General features: G+C 39.1%; 1 long non-coding RNA gene across 1 annotated transcript in view; it reads left to right on the top strand.

Annotated features, from left to right (window-relative positions):
• Positions 1 to 7,842: 7,842 nt before the first annotated feature.
• The window catches only part of LOC145543550 (uncharacterized), a 7,620-nt gene continuing 2,521 nt past the window's right edge, over positions 7,843 to 12,941 (top strand). The window contains exons 1-2 of the long non-coding RNA XR_014080807.1: positions 7,843 to 10,049; positions 11,271 to 11,413. This is a non-coding gene — a long non-coding RNA (uncharacterized LOC145543550). The remainder of the gene's footprint in view (positions 10,050 to 11,270; positions 11,414 to 12,941) is intronic.

The raw sequence follows: 12,941 nt of genomic DNA on the forward strand, positions 1-12,941 counted from the left end.
GCTACCTTTCCATCCTATCAAATGGTTACCATTTCTTTTTGTGGTGAGAAAGTTAAGATCTACTCTCTTAGCAATGTTCTAGCATATGATACAGCATCATTGGCTATAATCACCATGCTGTGTATTAGATCCCTCAAATTGTTAATCTATCACTGGAAGTTTATAACCTTTGACCATTATCTCACCATTTCTCCCACCATCCCCAAACCCTGATAACAACCACTCTACTGTCTCTTTCTCTGAGTTTGTCTTTTTAAGACTGTCTATATAAGTGATATCATACAGTATTTGCCTTTCTCTGGCTTATTTCACTTAGAACAATGCCCACAGGATCCATTCGTGTTGTTGTAAAGGGCAGGATTTCTTCCCATTTGTGGGTGGATGATATTTCATTTTGTATATAACACATCATCTTTGTCCATTTGTCTGTGACAGGCATTTAGGTCCATAGTTTAGGTTTACAGTTCCCCATATTACCTAGAGTAAAAGCCCAAGACATTGCAATGGCTTATAAAGTCCTACACTACCTACCCTCACCCCCTGCTTGATGTTCCTGTTCTAATTATCCCATCTCTCTTTGGCTTTGCCATCCTCCTTGGTCTTCCTCCAACATGCTAGCCATACTCCTGCCTCAGAGCCTTTTTTTCTTCATGGTCCTTCTGTCTTAAACATTTTTGCTTAGCTGGACACTCCAACCCCAGGTCTCTACTCAAATATCAACCTGCCTTCCGTAACCTGACAACACCTTCCTTAAAATATCCCTCCATCCCCTTTCCTGCTTTTTTCTTCTATTAAAATTGTCTAAAACTTCTCTATTGTCATTAACATTCAATAGCAGTATTATCACCATCTAATGTACTATATATTTGGCATCTTCATTTTGCACTTCTTCCCCCTGTAGAAAGTAATCCATGTTGCCAGAAATTTCTGAATGTTTTGTTCCCTGCTATATTCCCTGTAGATAGCAGTTGGTAGGTTATCAATAAATATTTGCGTTCTCTAGGAATAATCCATGAGCCCCAGAACATTAGTAAATAAACTAGATTTTTCTGGGAATTTTGCAGGGCGAGATGGACAAGATGGTTTATGTCCAAGGGGCGATTCTCCTTTCAATTACTCCTTTCCTGAGAATAGAGACCAAATTGTTTTGACTTGAGTGATGCTTTCCCTGGATATCACTATAAATAGATGCTTTTTAGGTTAGTACAACATATAATCAAGCAGATTAAGTGATAATGTTTATGAAGATCTGAGAGTGAGATGTGCCATAATGCAAAAGTCAACTGAATTTTGGAGGAAGAAGAATTTATGAAAATTCTTTTTAACATTACCTCAAATGCAATGATCTAGATAAGCTAAATAAGTATTTTTCCTCTATTTTTCCTAACCCCCAACCACAAACTACCTCCCTCCTCACCTCCATCCCCATCCCCCAGCTGATGAAGTAAAGCCAAACTTATTGTCCAAATGGTGGATTACCTAAGTCATTTGCTTTTACCTCATGCCTTTTCTTGGAGAAGGAAATGGCAACCCACTCCACTATTCTTGCCTAGAGAATCTCTTGGACACAGGAGCCTGATGGGCCGCTGTCCATGGGGTTGCACAGAGTCGGACACGACTGAAGTGACTTAGTATGCACGCATGCATTGGAGAAGGAAATGGCAGCCCACTCCAGTGTTCTTGCCTGGAGAATCCCAGGGACAGAGGAGCCTGGTGGGCTGCCTTCTATGGGGTCGCACAGAGTCAGACACGACTGAAGCGACTTAGCAGCAGCAGGAGCAGCAGCATGCCTTTTCTGTTTATAGGCTTTTGGCCAATTCTATTGTTCCCCACCTGGAATGGCAATATGAAAACAATTAAGGTAATTAACATTATCACTTATGGTAAAAAGTTGGGTGGGGAAGAAAACAATTATTGACTAAAAGGAAATTTGAAGTGTCTGCATGGATTGTCTCTCCATGTATTTTGTTAGCACATATAATTGATAGCAATATTAAGGCATTAAAAATCTTATTTACTTCCTGGTTTGCATTATTAGCTCACATGTATTTCATTAACACACATGAGCAAGAGTGATACATAGCAACAAGTGAGCTTTCTTTACCAGCCATTGTGCAAAGTTAGCATGTGGCTATTTTTAAGGCCGATCTACTAGTATATGTAAACATAAACACCTCTGTATGCTATGGTGACATCTTTAAGTAATTGAAAGTTCAGTATGAAAGTTGTGTCCAGCCTAAAGACCACTCTCAGTTAAAAGGTTAATCCTTTTAATAGTTAAATAGGCTGCCCTCTCAGACACATCTCAGAGAAGAGAATTTATTATATTAGGTATAATCTCATTGGGTATGCAAGGTAAATAACCTCATTAAAATGTGAAGGAGATGCAGTACTATTCAAACAGGGCAAAAAGGGGCCAACAAGGTAAAACAAAAAGCAGTTATGGAAAGTCAACCACTGCATTTATTTTGTGTTTCATATTTTGTGCTGAATAAGCAGATTAAAAGGGTAAACTGCTTAGCATCAAGAAGAGCCTAAAGGAAAAAGGCCTGGATAAATTCTTTTGGTGAAAAAGCAACAGATTAGAGCATAGCCTGTTGGTCATGCATTAGCTGAATAATCTCAAAGACTGGAAATGCTGGTTTCCACAAGTGTGTCTTCAAAGGACTATAAATGAAGTGATCCTGGATCTAAAACCCTAATAAACCTTGGACACTTGTTTTGCCAAAGCATGGGTACCCCTGATGGATGACTTGACTAACTGTCTTTTTATTTGACTAAGCTCCCTTGTTATGTTGGAATTTCAAGATCATTATTTCTCTATGAAAAACTCCTCTTCCACATAAAGTACTGGGCAACGCCCTAGAACTAGAATATCTCTCAGTTGTGTCTGACTCTTTGTGGCCCCATGGACTGTAGCTGCCAGGTTCCTCTGCCCATGGAATTTTCCAGGCAGGAATACTGAAGAGGGGTGCCATTTCCTACTCCAGGGCATCTTCCCGACCCAGGGATTGAAACTGCGTCTCTTGCATCTCCTGCATTGGCAGGTAGATTCTTTACCACTAGCACCACCTGGGAAACCCATTGGTCTCCTACCAATCAGCATCTACATTTATTGTCATCTACATCTCTTTCATCTGTTTTGTTGTTGTTTAGTTGCTCAGTCATATCCGACGCTTTTACACCATGGACTGTAGCCCTCCAGGTTCTGTGAGATTTCCCATGGAGACATTTCCCATGGAGTGGTCCATGGGATTTCCTAGGCAAGAATACTGGAGTGGGTTGCCATTTCCCTCTCCAGGGGATCTTTCTGACTCAGGGATTCAACCTGCATCTCCTACATTGGCAGGCGGATTCTTTACCACTGAGCCACCAGAGAAGCCCTATTGTAGTTTACCTACAGTTTTTCCAGGGGAATCTGTAGTGTTTCCAGAATAGGAATTAGCTTTTATACAACTGATATTTAGGACAATGAGGCTAGTATAACTCAGAAGTCATGTCGGTCATACATAATTTCCCTCAGATTATTAATGGTTTGCATCACCAAACAATAGCAGCTGAATGCAGCAAGTTAGAAGAACATAGAATATAGAAAGTAAAAGTGTTAGTTGCTCAACTCTGTCTGACTCTTTGTGACCCCGCAGACTGTAGCCTGCCAGGCTCCTCTGTCCATGGAAATCTCCAAGGCATGTATACTGGAGTGGGGAGCCATTCCTTTCTCCAGGGGATCTTCTCTACCCAAAGATCTAACATTGGTCTCTTGCATTACAGGCAGATTCTTTACCATCTGAGCCACCAGGGAAGCCCCACAGAAATAGGACCTACAGCCAAACTATGTTGAAAAGAAGACCAACCTGTGAACAGCTTGGCTATGTGCTTTGTCTTAGAAGTGCTGAGTGTGTGGTTCTCTCTGATCCTTGGGTATTTTGCTCTTGTCTCCTCAAATAAGCAGCCTCTGTCTTTTTTTTTTTTTTATCCCTTCTAACAAGCTGTCTAGTTTCTCTCTCTCTTTTATTGTGGTAAAAAATATATATCCTTTTTTTCAAAGAGGTAAAAATTCCTGTGTTTACAGTAGTCTTTTAATTTAGGAAGTTAACTTGAGCTTTAAAAAAAAACTGAAAATATTTTTATTAGGTTTATTATTCTTTGTGTTGGTATTTCTGTTAAAAAGTTGCTTAAATTTGGACTGGTTTGCTACTACCTTTTTCCCTATAAATCCTGTGACTTTGCAGAATGCAAGTATCTTTTGAAATACATGTATCTCTTATAGCAGAAGAGCCTGTATTTCATTTTCTTAATGCATGTTACATGGATGTCATAACTGATCATGTTCAGGACTTGTCCTAGGAAGCTACACTAAGGTTGGAGCAGGATCATCTATAAAGAACATAACAGGAAGAAGTTCTAAGACCAGCCAGGAGACTTGCTGAAGTTTTTTTTTTTTTTTTTTAATTTATTTATTTTTAAATTGAAGGATAATTGCTTTACAGAATTGTGTTGGTTTCTGCCAAACATCAACATGAATCTTGCTGAAGTTTTGTGGGTTCACAAGTGTCAAAGTTCAGAAGCCTCACAACTATCATTCTTGGTGCAATGTTCTTATTCCTCTGGACTCTCCTACTTCCAATGAATCAGTTCAGTTCAGTCGCTCAGTTGTGTGCGACTTTTTGCGACCCCAGCATGGCAGGCCTCCCTGTCATCACCAACTCCCGGAGTTTATTCAAACTCATGTCCACTGAGTTGGTGATGCCATCCGACCATCTTATCCTCTGTCATCCCTTTCTCCTCCTGCCTTCAATCTTTCCTAGCATCAGGGTCTTTTCCAATGAGTCAGTTCTTCACATCAGGTGGCCAAAGTATTGGAGTTTCAGCTTCAGCATTAGTCCTTCCAATAAATATTCAGGGCTAATTTCCTTTAGGATGGACTGGCTGGATCTCCTTGCAGTCCAAGGGACTCTCAAGAATCTTCAAAAGCATCAATTCTTTGGCACGCAGCTATCTTTATAGTCCAGCTCTCACATCCATACATGACTACTGGAAAAACCAGAGCTTTGACTAGATGGACTTTTGTTGGCAAAGTAATGTCTCTGCTTTTTAATATGCTGTCTAGGTTGTTCATAACTTTCCTTCCAAGGAGCAAGCATTTTTTAATTTCATGGCTGCAATCACCATCAGCAGTAATTTTGGAGCCCCCAAAATAAAATGCGTCACTGTTTCCATTGTTTCCCCATCTATTTGCCATAAAGTGAAGGGACTAGATGCCATGCTCTTAGTTTTCTGAATGTTGAGTTTTAAGCCAACTTTTTCACTCTCCTCTTTCACTTTCATCAAGACGCTCTTTAGTTCTTCTTTGTTTTCTGCCATAATGGTGGTGTCATCTGCATATCTGAGGTTATTTATATTTCCCTTGGCAATCTTGATTCCAGCTTGTGTTTCCTCCAGCCCAGCATTTCTCATGATGTACTCTGCATATAAGTTAAATAAGCAGGGTGACAATATACAGCCTTGGCGTACTCCTTTCCCTATTTGCAACCAGTCTGTTGTTCCATGTCCAGTTCTAACTATTGCTTCCTGACCTGCATACAGATTTCTCAAGAGGCAGGTAAGATGGTCTGGTATTCCCATCTCTTTCAGAATTTTCCACAGTTTGTTGTGATCCACACAATCAAAGGCTTTGACATAGTCAATAAAACAGAAGTAGATGTTTTTCTGGAACTCTCTTGCTTTTTCAATGATCCAGCGGATGTTGGCAATTTGATCTCTGGTTCCTCTGCCTTTTCTAAATCTAGCTTGAACATCTGGAAGTTCATGGTTCACTTACTATTGAAGCCTGGCTTGGAGAATTTTGAGCATTACTTTCCTAGCATGTGAGATGAGTGCAATTGTGTGGTCTCATCCAATGAATGAGAATATATAAAACACTGCTTAAGCTTATAGGGTGACTTCTCTGAACTTTCCTGCAACCAGTAAAAATATTTTGTGTGTCAAGAATATAGTTTGCTTAACACACAATGAAGCTCTTTTCTAAACCCTTTTCAGTTACAAAATAATTCTGTATTTTCCAAGTGGGATTTTTATTTCCACCTCCCCACCCCCAACCCTCCCCTGCACTCAGGCCTCTTGCTCTGTCCTGTGATGCTTTCACTCATTACTAACTGGGCAGGTCACATGGACATGATCTCATGGATGCTATTTCAGTTCAATAAACATATATTGAACACCTATGACATGTAGGGCATTCTGCTAAGGAGTTTCTGTTAAGTCTCCCAGATCAGAAATTGGTGTCTTAGAGACCTTCTAAAAGGCACTACCTTAACCCAAGACAGCAACCAGATGAAATAGGGCCTCAAGTATTCCTGAAACATCTCCTTAAATCTCTTCAGGGACCAACCCTGATATCTCCCTGGATGACCTACTCGCTATAGTGTCTGCAAACAGGCTAGGAGCCAAGAGAAGAAAAGTGGGGACCTGATGGGCATCCATACTTCAGAAGCTATTCCTTTATTCAATAATTGGTTTCATCCATGACACTAGTTTAATGACTTGTGTGTGCTGGGCAAGTATGTGTTCAATTATTCCACAAAGGACCATGAAAACTTCAGTGTCCCAACAACTAAAATTCTCTGTGTTGCAAAGCCACCAAGCTGGCCTGGAATGATGAAATTCCCATGAAATTGAATTGATCCTCAAATTATTGCTTAAATGATGAGACAGTAGAACTTAAGAGAATATTAATGCTAATGAGAGTTCTTCAGCTAATGCTATGAGAGCAGTTTCAAAGTGGATTAGACATACTATGAAAAAAGCCATTATGCTCATCTTTTCATAGATGCATGATTTGTTTTACTCTTAAAACATTTGAGGTTTAGTTTTTATACCATGCTCTATGAATAGAAGTGTAATGAGGTTGAAAACCAAAAGAGTACTCACCACTATTAGAAAAAGAAAAAGAAAAAAGAAGCTCTGGTTGAATGCTGCCCATTTGAATCCCTTTTTCTAAAAATTAATTTTTTTATTACTTGTCTCATTAACCCCAAGATTTAGAAAATTGAATGGTGTCTGAGTTAAATGAGTGACAGTGCAAAATATTTTTAAAGGGCTAGTCTTTCTGTTGATCTTCTCTTAAACATTTTAAAATTAAAATGTTCTTACATGATAAAACTATTTGGATATGTATGGGATTTATCCCTAAGTTTGAATCTACCTGTCTTAAATGTATACTGAGCTTTTATTTATGCTTTGAAAATATAGTAGATAAAAAGCATAAGTGTTTCTGATATTATGTTTTGTCATCTCCAGCGAAGAAGATTGAAATCTTGAGAAACAATTTTCTGAAGAAATGAAATCGTATGCCCTCCTGAACCCTTGGGGGAAAATAGCCTCTCTGTTTGCTCAGAATATGAAACAGTAAAACAGTGCAAGTAAAACAGACAGCCATGCCATGCGTGTCACATTTCCATTTGTATTGTTTGAAATGATGTTTTAAAAAGATTTTCTGGGGTTTTATTTATTTATTTAAGAAATAACTGTTACAAATAATATTTGCACAATCTTGCTGGTGTAAGAATTTCCAAATCAAATGTATTTTCTGGGACCAGAAGAGATTGCTTTGTAACCCTTGTGATCTACAAGTAAACAGAGAACATGTAAAAAAGGTTTTGGAAGTGCTCTATAGCAGTAACATTTCTGAAAAGATGAAGAGAAGCTTCCGACATCCTTGTCTCCTAGACTGTTAGGGGAGTCCTCAGTAGACTCAGTGACCTCATAGGGTAGGCAGAAAGAATAACTTACAGAGGAAGGAAACTTTTTAAAAGGCAACAAATGAAAAAAAATTTAACTGCTATGCTTCTCAAAGAGAAGATTATCACATTTAGAGGGAAGAACTTAGAGTGAAGAATTGTCCCTTCTAATCCTTCAAAGTCATAAATGTCCCTCTTGGGGGGGATATTTCATATTTCTAGATAATTCATTACAGTTGAGGCTAGAATGGAAGATTCTGTAAAAGTCTAAAGTAATATTTTTTGCTTTTTAAACAAGTTGACATAATACATCCAAACACTTCTGGGGACACATCCCTTGTTATCAGATCTTGGACTTAGGGGGAGGAGATTTTCTTCTTATAAATTTAAAAGATTTAAAAATTCTGCTTTGCAGTTAAACTGTATTATAAAATTATAACAGTACATAACTGAGGAAAATCACTTGTCAGAAGTGGTTTGCCAATAATGAAAGAAGAAATCTATATCCATATTATATTCAAATATTATTTCTGGTGCCAAGTAGTTTTTTAAGCTGGATCACTCACCTTAATTAAGTCTTGGCTCCAGATAGTTTGATCATTCCAAAACTCTAGATCTGCCTCCAGTGATAAATGTTTGGTACCATTAGGGATATTTAGAGGATAGATGGTAAGCTGTGAAGGCCATCTCCCTAATGGAGTTCCAATGCTGCTTTGAGACAGCCTCACAGACTAAGTGTGTGGTCCTAGGTTGATGGCTTTAAATGAAAAAGCACACATTTGGGCTTTAGACTCCGGTATATTTATTTAAAAATCAGTTGCTTTACTGTGGAGTCATAACTTGTGTACCATTTGACTTAGAAATGCATCTCCTCCAGATTCTTTGAGTGCTTAGAAAGCTGCCATGGTTTAAAGCACATAGGCTCACCTAGCCCTAAAGTTTCTGGCATCAGAGAGGGATGGTCTCAATAAGAGTAGTTGAAGTTGAACCACTTGGCAACATGAATTAAATTATCTGTTGCCAATCACTACCTTTAGAAAAGGGTCCCCGCTCACACTTTTCCTACTATTGTGTATATGTAAATAATATTTCACACAGTGACACAGCAGCCCTTGTTTGCCAGTTGTTTATAAAGGTATTTTTATGCAAATTAATTCTTTATGCTTATGTTAGTACCTTTTTGATTGCAAATGGTAGAACTCCAGCTGGTTTGAGAAAGAGGGGAATGTTTTGGAAGGTTATAGGTTTATCTTATATGACCTAAATTCAGGTGGAGGAGACCTTAGGGACAACAGGATCTAGACATTCAAATGCCCTCAGAGCTCCTGCTCTCTCCAACTCTCAAACGTGTTTCTTTCTGACTGTTGGTTTCGCCCTCCACTGCTGTAGAGCAACGTCTTCTGTGTGGCTGAGAACACATGGCTGATGATGCCGAGTCTTGTATCTCATAGCTCCTGCCACTAGGTTTATCAGCTGTCACTTCTCAGTTGTAGTTCAGTCAAGCCCACAGACAGGCACACCTCTAGATCCATCAGTGGTGACCAAACGTCTCGTGCAAGAACATGGCAGTCCCCACTAGGGTAGCGGTGGGGAGAGAAGTTCTCAAGACAAGGGAGGTTTGCAGAAGAAAATATGATAGCAGTCCATCAAAATTTCCAACCAGAAATAGAAGAGCCCTAAGGACAGAGGTGGTAGTATGTTGGGTAGAATGTTTTAAGGGCTCAATGCATGTTTAAGGATGGCTGCTTTCCAGATAACTTTTCAGGCTTGAAAAATACAGCTGTTCCAACTATAGAATTGGTTAGAGCAAATCTCCCACATTTCCTTGACCTCACCACATAGGTTATCTGTGGTGACACTGCAGTTAAGCATGTGGGCTCTGGAGCCAGACATCCTGAGTTGAAATCCTCCCTTCTGGCTCTGTGCCCCTGGGCAAGTTACTTATCCCCTGTATCTCAATTTCCTCATCTGTTAAATAGAGTTAGTACCTTCATCAGAGGCATATCTAAAGATTCAATGAGGTTTTAATATCTGTACCTGACAAATGTAATGAGTTAGATGTTGTTATTCTTCTCCTCACAGTTACATAATTAGAAACTACAGGAAAAACGTCTGTGTGTCTGCATATGCTGTTCTTTCTGCTGGGATGGCCTTTTTCCTACTCTCCTGACATGCCAATCTCTAACAAAGCCAGAGCTTCAGCTGCTTTCTTCTGGTTGCTCAAAGCATATTAAAGGCAGAAAACAGACACACTGCTGTGGGGTTGCTGATGCTGCTCTTCCAGTGTCCTGGGGGGAACTTTGAGACTAGGTAATGTGTTTGTTTCATTTACATATTTTAGAGGTTAGCAGATGACAGAAGACTGGTTTTTGGTAGGATGACTAAAAACATGCACATTTCAATTTTCTCTCATTGGCATTGCCTCTGCCATTCTACTTGGCATTTCTTCCTTCAATTCTTGTCTTGTTGAAATCGTATCAACACTTCAAATTGCAGTTCAAATGCTGTATTTAGAATCAGGCATTCTCTGAACAGGCCAGGTCTCTGCAATCTCTTAATACACCTTCCTCCCCAGTCACTTAGCACTTTTGTGTATTGAACATGTTGGTTTGCCTGAAAACAAACAAGACATAGAAGTTCTGTTCTTATAGTTGCCTAAGAAAATTATTTAGTCAAATAAATGTAACTTTTGCTTATGTGTAGACCATATGTAATCAGTTCTGACTTAAAAAATATCAGTTTAATATATTTTTAAATATAGCTCTGTGTCTAGTAACCAGGAAAGAGTCCTTTTATTTCCCAAATTCTTATATTTAATTTTAAAACATTTCTTTGCATTATTAGCAAAATTGAGCCTAATAAACTATTAATTTTATTATAAGATGAACTGGAAATTCTGATTTCCTGATTCTATTAGATTTTAACTTAAATTGTTAAGGATAGAGAATCCAAATGATCTTAAGAAGCCAAAAGAAAATTTGAATACAGGAAGAGATATGTGGAATTTATACTGTTTCCTAGTAGGTGTCAGTGATAAGATTAAAAAGCAGTGAAGCTTTTATGGATAAAGACCAGCTGCCTATTTTGGAACTGAGGAGAGCTGATGTCCTAGGTATCTTCACTGTGAGTGTGTGAGTGAGTGTGTGAGTGTGTGTGTATGTGTGTGTGTGCTCAGTCGCTTCAGTCATGTCTGACTCTGCGACCCTGTGGACCATAGCCCACCAGGCTCCACTGTCCATGGGATTTTCTGGGCAAGAATACTGCAGTGGGCTGCTGTTTCCTCCTCCAGAGTATCTTCTCGACCCAGGGATCAAACCTGAACCTCCTGCATTGCAGGCAGATTCTTCACCGCTTGAGCCATCAAGGACGTCCCTTCATTGTGAATAATCATAGACAAAAGTATTCACAATATCAAGTTACATAAAAGTGCTTGTTTCTCTGCACACTTTTTATGATTCAGGTGGTCATTTTTTTTTCCAGCAGGAGGTGCCATATGAGATGGATGTGGGCACAACTTGAAATTGTTTCTAGTTTCAGCTTAAGTCCTGTGTCCATGAACACAGAGGACGTAATACCTGTGTGGAGAGGATCTGAAGGAATGAGATCTGGAAGTGCACGTCTGGGAGCCCCAGTGTTCATTGTTGGCAAACCTTTATTTTTCCACCGCACAAACAGTAAGTATTCATTCATGGAATATTTTATCTAGGTATTCATTAGTGTTAAAAAAGAATGTGTTTTTGATACTTTAATGGTTACATCAAAACAGAAAAAAAGAACAAAAAAAAAAAGGCAGGGGAAGATTTTTCCTAAGCACTGCTGAAATTTTCCAGGATGATTAACTTAAAAAACAAAACACAATACCTTAAGCCACTATTTCTATTGGCTGGCTTCTAAATAGGTCACCGTGGCTCTGTCTTCAAAAGTGCAACAGAACAGGCTGAAACATTTTAAAAATGCAGGCATGCTGTGTCAAATAACTTGGTAGACTGGTCTTTTTTCCCTGGTGACCTGATGGATTTCTAGAGATGATCCTTTCCTCTGATTACATCTCTTCTGTCTCAAGACTGTCTCAGCCTCTGTCTCAAGACTGTATCATCTGTTTTTCTCTTCCCAGCTTCCCCTTTCATTCTCTCGTCCCCTCCAGCATCTCTTCTTCACTAGCACTTTTCTATTTATCCCAGAAACTCAGGCTTTTGACATACCCAAAGAATCTTTCCTGCATCCTGCCTCTCTGACACTTACCTCATTCCCTCCTCTTCCCAGCCAAGTATCTGAAAAAGAAAATTTTATTCCTGATGCCTCCCCCTCCACTTTAACTCCAGAGTCTGGCTTCCACCTTCAGAATTCACTGCAAATACCCTTGCAAAAGTCACGATGTTCAGTTAATGCCCAGCTCATTGTCCTTTCTCTACTGCCCTACTGCACTAGCAATGTTGACACTGGGCACTCCAACTGGTCCATCAGCAAATTCACTTGTTCAGCATCATTGCTAGTCCTGGCTCCTTTCTCAGTCTCCTTCAATGGCTGTCCTTCTTCCACTCACCCCACCGTTAGTGGCTGACATTGCTTTTGGTCCTCCTCTTGCTTTTTTATGCTTTTTACTGGTGAACTCAGTCATCCCCATAGTGTTAGCTATAGCATATACCCACATTCCAATAACCCCAAATTTTGTATTTCCAGAACTGAGATGGTCATAAATGATGTCTGATCCCATAACTTTTTATATACAGTAGAGGTAACTTTTTAAAACTTAGTGAGAAAGAGAATCAGTTGGGAAATAAAATGGAGTGAGGAATGAGGTGCTTATTACAAATACCTAAATACTTGCTAGAGGTAATATTTAGCGTTTCCAATTTGACTATGATCTTTCTTGCAGCTGGTGAGAAGAGAAAAAATCTGATAATCTATGTAATTCATGATAGCTATAGGAAAAAAACAAAACCAGTTTCCCCACACAGCTATTCCTTGTGCTAACACTGGAAAGATGTCTCATGAAGAGGATCTTGGATAATACACTGACTGATATCTTTATACCTTTATCATAAATGAATATTCATTTTTCTTTTAAAAATGACATTTGCAGGATGGAGTGTGATATGATTATTCAGTTTGAGCATCATTTATGGTACTGTTGTGAACTAGTCAAAATTTGATTTGGATCCACTGTAATTTGCGCTTTTCTTCCTGGACCTCCAGTGGGTT

This window comes from Giraffa tippelskirchi, chromosome 3 (genome assembly GCF_054371585.1).
Source record: "Giraffa tippelskirchi isolate mGirTip1 chromosome 3, T2T-mGirTip1v1.2.pri, whole genome shotgun sequence".
NCBI classification, from domain to species: domain Eukaryota; kingdom Metazoa; phylum Chordata; class Mammalia; order Artiodactyla; family Giraffidae; genus Giraffa; species Giraffa tippelskirchi.